At 35.8% G+C, this 7,775-nt stretch overlaps 1 long non-coding RNA gene across 1 annotated transcript in view; it reads right to left on the bottom strand.

The window, feature by feature from the left end:
• Nucleotides 1-3,388: 3,388 nt before the first annotated feature.
• LOC136790754 (uncharacterized) overlaps nt 3,389-7,775 on the bottom strand; it is a 40,962-nt gene continuing 36,575 nt past the window's right edge. The window contains exon 3 of the long non-coding RNA XR_010831278.1: nt 3,389-6,571. This is a non-coding gene — a long non-coding RNA (uncharacterized lncRNA). The remainder of the gene's footprint in view (nt 6,572-7,775) is intronic.

Below are 7,775 nucleotides of genomic sequence, written 5' to 3'. Positions count from 1 at the left end.
TGGTCATTCAGTCCTTGGAAAAAATAATAAAATTGGATGTCCAGAGGCAAGCAGGAAAAAATAACAAGAAGTATCATACCTCATGTTTTCACCACTCTTTGGATTAGAAGATATGGGTTAATATTCCCTTTTACACAATTAAATGCTTCAGCTTACTATAAATTATAAACACTTCATAGTAGATTAAAATTATTATAGCTATTAAGACTTTTAAAAGCATTATGCAAATTCCCTTTTAAGGATAAAACTATTTCATACAACCAGGAGCCAAGAAAGATGAGATTAGTTTAACTATGAGGAAAGAACACAATTTAAAAATTATTTTTGTATGTAGTATATAGCACAATATATGTTCTATTCTTAGTTCAGACGTCAATTTTTTAATCAAGGCCAAGACAGCTGCAGTAAACAAGCATCCTATCAGGCAATTTTTTATTTTTTTTTTTTTTTGAGATAGCATGAGGAAGAAACTTACATTCAAATCCTGACTACTGTTAATTAATTATATAAATAATAAATGCAGTTACATCTTGTAAACCATACAATTTTGCTGCTCATTCTCAACGCTTACCTTTTAACGGTGTTGTAATCCAAGCACTTTCAGACTGTCCATCTGGAGCACGCATGCAACCAGATAAAATTATTTACTTGTTTCTAAAGGCCAGAAAATACAACATTCCTCTTTTTGTATCGCCATGATTATTTCATGCACCCAGTTACACTGACTTACAGTGCTTGGAGACCCTAACTCAGAGGAGACCAAGTGATACATTGCTTTCAAGACTCATTAAATGCCAATCAGTAACTATTAGAAGTAACTAAGCCCTTGACAATAGAGGAATCTGCAGCAAACCTTGTGTTACAGTCAGAAAATCATCAGCCCAACTTTCATGGGGCTTAAACCAAGATAAAAGCATCACTCTTATCTCACTCATAAGCCAGAAATGAGCCACATGTGTTGACTTAATTAATATTTATTTACACAAACAGCTATTGACGTATATGTTTCTGTGAATTGTAAGCTCCAGTGTATGAAAAACTTCACCTGAAGATATGGAATATATTGCCTTACCTGTGGGGGGGAAAAAAAAAAAGCATTTTGCCTCAGTGGGTTTTTGGCTTGCTAGCTGTTTGGTCAAGCACAGAAAAAGTTACACCTGGTGTAATAAAGAGGTATTACAACTTCCAAAGTGATGAGGACAGAGGGCACTGGGTGCAGATACAGAAGTCAGGCTGAGCCAGTGTAAGAATTCAATGGTGCTGAAAGAGATGGTCGAGTTCCTGAGAGTGCTGCCACCTCTCAGTTCCACTCCCCAAATTAGACGACTTGTTTCCCTCACTAAATGTACAGAAGACTAATAAAAGTGAAGATTTTATCATTAGAAGTGGACAGGAAGATTTGATCGTCAAGTACATTGTTTAATTTTCTTCCCTTTAGTCTCACGTCTTTATGAACTGTAGTTCATAGTGCTGATCCAGCTCCGATAGCTGGCACATCATCACTTGTCTGGTCCCTCGCCCTCACACACCAGCACTCATGTGCATCCTCAATGTGTCTGCAGACACGAGAAGTCTAATGACTGCATTTTAGCAAAAGAGGCACAGCTATAGATCTGTTGCCTGGCAGTAGCTATGCCACAAAACATATCAAGACTTCACTGCTCAGGGACTGTGTTCTGTACCTACCCAGATGACAAAAATAGAATCAATTCTTCCAGCTCCATAGTGGAAAGTGTCCAAAATCCAGGAAGCTGCCTACCTGTGCTTATCAGGAGGTGACCTGGATGATGATATTTGTTAATGAATTGCATGCAGGGTAGGGACACTGCTTAATCTCTCCCCAGTTTTTCTAGGCAAATGAGGACTGGTAGAGGTGAAGGGATGGAGGTTTTTTTCTTCCACTTATGAACAATGACAAATAATTAGATCCTTTCCAGAACCAAAAATAGTCAAGCACAGTCGCTGAGTAAGTACTGTCTCTGGACAGTAGCCTGCAGCTGTAAGGACTCAACAAAAGCAATTGCATGTACTGTTACACTAAATGAGGATGCTCTGAACTCTTTCTCCTCCACAAGTATCATTACCTCCTGCACCTGGAATAGTCAACTGGGTTTCGTAATCCTTTTCAGAGCAATTATCTGCTTGTAGCGAAGCCACATTTGCGTATTGCTAGTGTTCATTTTTCAGAACTTCCACAATAGTTTCTTGATTCAGTAAGCTTCCAAAAGGAAACCTGCTTCTCTTTCTCATTCTGTAAGAGCCTGTACAAAACGCACAGAGTACAAAGAGATGGCGAGAAACCATCTGCTGTGATCATCTAGTACAACTAATTCAGCTCTCAGATTTCAGTTTTGAGACAGATGTGCTGACACTTGAACAAGAATAATTGTGTATGATGGATCTCTCTCTCTCTCTCGTTTTTCCCTTTTTGTGTGTGTGTGTGTGTGATATAAAGTGTGTTTCCCTCTTCATTTGGAAGTTGAGGAACAAAAGGAGGCCTTGTGGTGCTGAGTAACATGATGACTAGCTCACAGAAGAGCAATGGCAAAGGCCAGGCAGCACAGTGAGATTCCTAGTCCAGGAGATGAAGATGGAAGCTCAAGAGCTATTATTTCTGCTTTTTTTTTTTTTTTTCTTTTTCTCCATTAAAGATGCAATACACTCTCCTCCTGGGCCATAAACAGGCATTATATTAACAGGCACTGTATCAGCAAACAAAACTTGAGAAGTTGAAATATGGCTGTAACTGACTGAGATAAGCCAAGTGGAAAACAACATGGCTTTACCGAGATATGTGGTATATGTGGCAACAATATTTTCCAGCATCAAACATAAACCTAACAGCCAAAGCAAAAATAAGACTGGACATTTGAAATGAAACTAATTGGTAAAAATGAGGTACAACAAAATGATCCACACTGTTCTTAAGCTTGACAATACGTTTGCCAAATTTTATACTATTTAAGGGCAATCCTGAAATTCAACACATCAATACTTTTTAACAAGAAATAGAGTTTACAAGCCTTGTCCTATCACAAATTCTGCTCATTAGAAACTGCATTATTTAACTACTATTCCTTCTGATTATTTTAGGTAATCAAGCTAGGGTTTAAAGCTTAATCCATAGAATTGCACAAAACAACTTTTATGGATGTTGAATGGGAACCTGTATATAGCCTTGCAAGTGTGAGGCTTGCAATCCATTCCTTCTCAATAACTTTATATCAGGCTCTTAAAATAATTCTTCAGGTTCACCCTTGCCTGAACTAGCTCCTATTATTGATTAGCAAACTTGTTTATTATTCTTTTGAAACTAAAATAAATATGAGGCAGTTCAATAAATAAAACAATTTCATGCTATGATAACATTGCAAATAAGAAAAAAACATCTAGTTATGTGTGTCTGTGAGAGTAGGTTTTAACGGTCTAACATACTGAAATGAGTCAAATGGCAAGCCTATCTATTCTTAGCTCCTCATGCAAGCACAGCTCTGAAGTAAATTTACTGACTTAAAGAGAACTGCACTTCTTATAACAGATCCAATTAGATTTACTAATTCACGTTTTGTAGCTAATTCTCTTTTATAAACATCACTGTGTGCTGCTTATCATAACAGGATAACATATAGCTATGAGAACCTTAGTACAAAATTTGTATATTTTCCATCCCATTCTTGTACAGATGCTTATTTCCATCTAAGTGTAATGTACTTACTGAAATAGCCTATTTTTAGATCACGTCTCCAATTTGTAAAGATAATTTTGGAAGTAAGCCTCTTAGAACATTTTGACAGGTTTCCTAGAATGTTGTCAGCTGCACCTGTGAGAAGCATACTTTATTCCATCAGTCATGTTATTAAAAAAAAGTATTGAATACTACTGGAAGTTGAAGAGATCCCCACTGAGCTCTACCATTTTGATGGTGCAAGATTGACAACTGCTGAGAATAGTTTTCCGAGCAGGTTTATACAAAATCTTACAGCAAATTAATACAGGTTAGGATTCTCGAATTGCTTATAGTTATAAGAGGCAAAAACCCTACTGAATTTTGATATTTGTTACTTTTCCATGCACATGACCTGTCAGTTTCCTATAGCAGAAACTGAATAATTATGGCATTACTTGTTCTTGCAAAAAACATGTTGGGTGTTAATCTTCTCCCTCATATTCTAGGCAACTAAAGATTTTTCTTTATTTGTTTTCATTTCTTTTTTTCATGTTTTTGCTCTATTCTAGTATTCCATCATCTTATCCACCATCCAGAATTTGAAAGATAGTTATCTTTGAGATTTCTGAGATTTCATCATCCTGGTTATCAAGCTCAGTGGATTTAAGAACATCTGGAATAGTCCTAATCTTTTATTTCCTAAGTGTAGATCTTGGTGTTGAAATATCAGATAAAAAATGAATAGGAAGATACTGTTTTATCTTCAACACTCAGGGGACATATTCCTTACTCATGGAGATTTTCTTGGTATTTATCTGTAAACCTATATAGCAAGCACTGTATATACACTTGCAAGTACTCATGCACACAAATGCCGACCATGCCACGGGATGGAGAAATACTGTTTCTTTTAATGCTGCAGTTATCCCCATGTTTAGATGACATAGGTATGTGCACAAACATGCATGTTGGTATTTCACATTAGTTGTGTAATTTGGATACACTCTTAATAATCAAGAAAATGTGTTTTGCCTAATTAATGTAAGGGAGATGACCGTCATTCATGATGCCAAAACATTATCCTCTCCATGATGCATTTAAGTAATTTATGTGGTCTTGAGTCATTTCTTGAATTTTCAATTTGGTAATAAACCTGTCATAGACTTCAAATATGAAATGCTAATCTGGCACTGGACCTCAGTTTAGTTACTGTGCTTTCATTTTATGCTGTATTTGTGCTAGGGTTCAAATTTATAAATCTCAGTGTGGATCATTTTGCTTCCTTTTTATATGGGCATCTGAAACCATTTTTTTAAACTAAGACGTGTTAAAACTTCACCATCAAAATCAAGAGATAAGTGATTAATGAGGTCCAAAGATTTCTTAGAGTTGTTCTTTCATGGAGTTTATAAGAGAATGGTGGCATAGCAGATTAGTGAAGAAAAAGCTCACTGAGGAAAGACATCTTAAGCATCCTGATCTTGCATAGCCCATGTCTGAGCACCTGAAGGCAGCAAGACTACCAGCCAAGGAAGAGCTCTTCTGAGCTTCTGCACCCTTGTTCCTAGTCCCTGATTATTTGTATAGGAACTGTAGTAGCAGCGTTTCACTCAGTTGGTATTCAATGTCTTTATTTGAAATGTCATACACATTTGGCACAGAAAGCAGATCGATGGATAGCAGGAAGTACAAAAACCTGTTGTGGATTTATTTTTACAGCATCTTCTGTTCCAGCTGAGTTTCTTTAAAACAAAGATCCTTCTAGAAATAGGTGGATTTCTTCTTTTTAAAGCTGTATCATTTCTATCTATTTGTAAAAGACACAGAGGGCCTTATAACAGTTCTTGACTCTCTATACAAGATTAGCTTCTTAAGTATTTATGGAAATGGAAAGGAAAATGAGTGGGAGAGATAGGGTATTTTTTTAAAAAGAAAATACAAGTGATTAAGTTTTGTAAAACATTGTAAACATAACAGGTTATTAAAGAGAAGTTCTGAGGAAAAAAATAAATTAGAAAAAGTTCATTTTTATTATAATATCATGTAGCCATATTTCTGTGGAAACAAGATCCAGTGAAAGCAAAGAATCAATAATGAAACATGTACTGCCTTCCCTTCCATATATGGACTTATACTCACTTTTTTTTATTATTATTATTTATTATTATTCCCTATTCTTTGTCCATATAACTTTATTTGCATGAAATTTTACTAGTAAGCAGATGAAAATTTAAAAAGAGTTGCTTCCCAATGAACATTAGACTTCTATTTCTTAATAAGTGCAAAGATAACAATTTAAAGATTAAATAAAAAGAAATTAGGCAAATAGAAACAACTGGCATAGACCAGAAGCACCTTATCAATATGATTCACAAAAACGCTAAGATAGTTACAAAGAGATGGAAATTCTTCAGAAGGGTCAAACAATTACAGAAAATGGAGATGCATAAAACCACTCAAATATTTAATAGAAGCCATTGGTAACCTTTAGAGCAATAAACTTGAACTGAAAATATCTCATGAGAGTATGGCTTTAGATTATTATTATTTTTAAACAGAATTACTTTTGTTTCCTTGTCAAAGGCAGACCTCAAATACAGGCAGCTCTTGCCCTCTCAAAATATTTAGCAGAGCTGCCTGGTTATATTTTCTCTTTTGGGGAATAAGTGCAGCCAGGGAGATTGCTTCTTTATAACTGCCAGCAGCCTCCTTCCCAGTGACACCACTGCACATTGTCCCTTCCCACTGTGCAAGCTTTTTGCTAGGGTCTTGTTCCCTGGAGAGGTGGGATCAGCATCACTCTTTTGCAATTCCATTCTCACCTTCATGGCAGATTTCTACATCACTTCAGAAAACTGCTTATTCTTTCTCTACTTTCGGTTCCTCCAATATGTAGAACGGTGGCTGAAAAGGGAAAATAATAGCCACTTTTGCTGATAAAACGCTTAGAATGTTACACATGAGAAGTACCATATGCATGGTAAGTAATTGCAATAAAGAAAGAATTACTATGAATTTTTAAGCACTTCAAGCGCTGTGGGAAAATTTTGCCCCTCATTTTTTGATGCTATTCATACTTGGATGGTTACTCCTAGGTTCATCATAAAGAGTTTCCTCATGTGCACAAATTTAAAGGACTGTTTTATAGATCATAAAAATATGTACTCAATTACTTCAAATAACACTTGGGGAACTGCATGCAAATGGTGCATAAATTGCTCAATGAATCAAGCCAAAGTCGCTTTCAAAATCAGAAACCTGGGGGTAACCAACATCAACAAGCGCATACACACTGTTAAGAAGGAAAAGCTTATTACTGCAGAGTGGTTTTCATCTGCGCTGTAAATAAAATAGGAGCTTTAAACAATGCCACTTCAAACATGCATCTGCAGCAATTTTATTATTAAAACTGGTAGTGGCTGAGGGACAATCAATGTACTTTAAGTCAATATTGTTTTGATTTGCATTACAGTATACTCGTACAACATATAGATTTAGAAAACAGCTTATTCTCCATTGCAGATGGTCCCAAGAAGGTTACTTAAGCCCTATATATCATAAACTCTAAATCAAAGGCTTGACACCACAGAGCTCCAGTAAACTGACTTCATGAAGTTGGAATTTTCTTCTTGCCTTCTGCTAAGAGGGGTATTATTAGCATCAAGGTTTCCAAAATGCTTATATTTATTATGATGCTTTTAAAAAAATAAAAGCAAGCAAACAAGAACAACAAAAAACAGTATCAATTGACTGGGACTTATTGATTTTGTTTCTTTTTTTTTTTTTCCTCAACAAGTTTTAGCTCAGATTCAAATCCCACTGAAAATCAGTGCAGATTTTTATTTATTTTTTTTAGTTGATTTTATTAATAAGTTCCCAGTTGCAGGGTCACTATTGTACAACTAGAGCCTGATGGTTTGGGGCTTTTTCACACACAAGCCAATTTTAAAGCTTTTGCTAATTTGCGTGGAAGACACTAAGATGTAAAAGCCCAGATGTGGTTCCCACAACCTGGCCAGTACGGAATAAAGAGAGGCATAAGACCCTGATGGCTCTTGCATTAGAGTAAACGCATTAGAGTAAGTACATTCCTCTGTCACTGTATATG

Source organism: Anser cygnoides, chromosome 4 (genome assembly GCF_040182565.1).
Source record: "Anser cygnoides isolate HZ-2024a breed goose chromosome 4, Taihu_goose_T2T_genome, whole genome shotgun sequence".
Classification (NCBI taxonomy): domain Eukaryota; kingdom Metazoa; phylum Chordata; class Aves; order Anseriformes; family Anatidae; genus Anser; species Anser cygnoides.
Note: the sequence above shows the minus strand (reverse complement) of the source record. Positions and strands in the feature narration are given on the sequence as shown.